Source organism: Chinchilla lanigera, unplaced genomic scaffold, assembly GCF_000276665.1.
Source record: "Chinchilla lanigera isolate Chin_1 unplaced genomic scaffold, ChiLan1.0 scaffold00117, whole genome shotgun sequence".
Taxonomy (NCBI): Eukaryota; Metazoa; Chordata; class Mammalia; order Rodentia; family Chinchillidae; genus Chinchilla; species Chinchilla lanigera.
The window spans coordinates 5,051,756-5,052,449 of NW_004955518.1; positions in this window are offsets into that span (position 1 = coordinate 5,051,756).

The window sequence follows — 694 nt, forward strand, 5'->3', positions numbered from 1 at the left end:
GAGGATCTCCCCTGGCCTTATAGGTCTTTGTAGGTGGCCCATGGCCTGGCCTGGTTAGGTATCTCCTGAGATCCTAAGACTTTGTAGGTCACCCATGGCTTGTCCTGGGAAGGTTTTCTCTGGGAGAATCTCCCATGGGCTCCTAGGGTTGTGTAGGTGAATCATGGCCTGACCTGTGAAGGTTTCCTCTGGGAAGAGCTCCCATGGGTTCGTAGATCTTTGCTCATTGCCCATGTTCTTGCTTGTGAAGTTATTCTCTGAGGAGATCTCCCCTCAGCTCCTAGGTCTTTGTAAGTAGCCCATGCCCTGAGCTGGGAAGGTGTCCTTTGGGAAGATCTCCCATGATCTCCTAGGTCTTCCTAGGTAGCCCGTTGCCTCACCTGGAAAGGTATGCTCTAGGAAGATTTTTTCCTGGGCTCCTAAATCTTTGTACATTGCCCATGGCCTGCCCTGTGAAGTTATCCTCTGAGGAGATCTCACCTGGGAGCCTTGGTGTTTGTAGTTGCCCATGGCCTGGCTTGGGAAGGTGTCCTCTGGGAAGATGTCCCATGGGCTCGCAGGTCTTTGTAGGTGACACACGGCCTGGCCTGGGAAGTTATTCTCTGGGAGGATCTCCCCTGGCCGCATAGGTCTTTGTAGGTGGCCCATGCCCTGAGCTGGGAAAGTGTCCTTTGGGAAGATCTGCCATGATCTC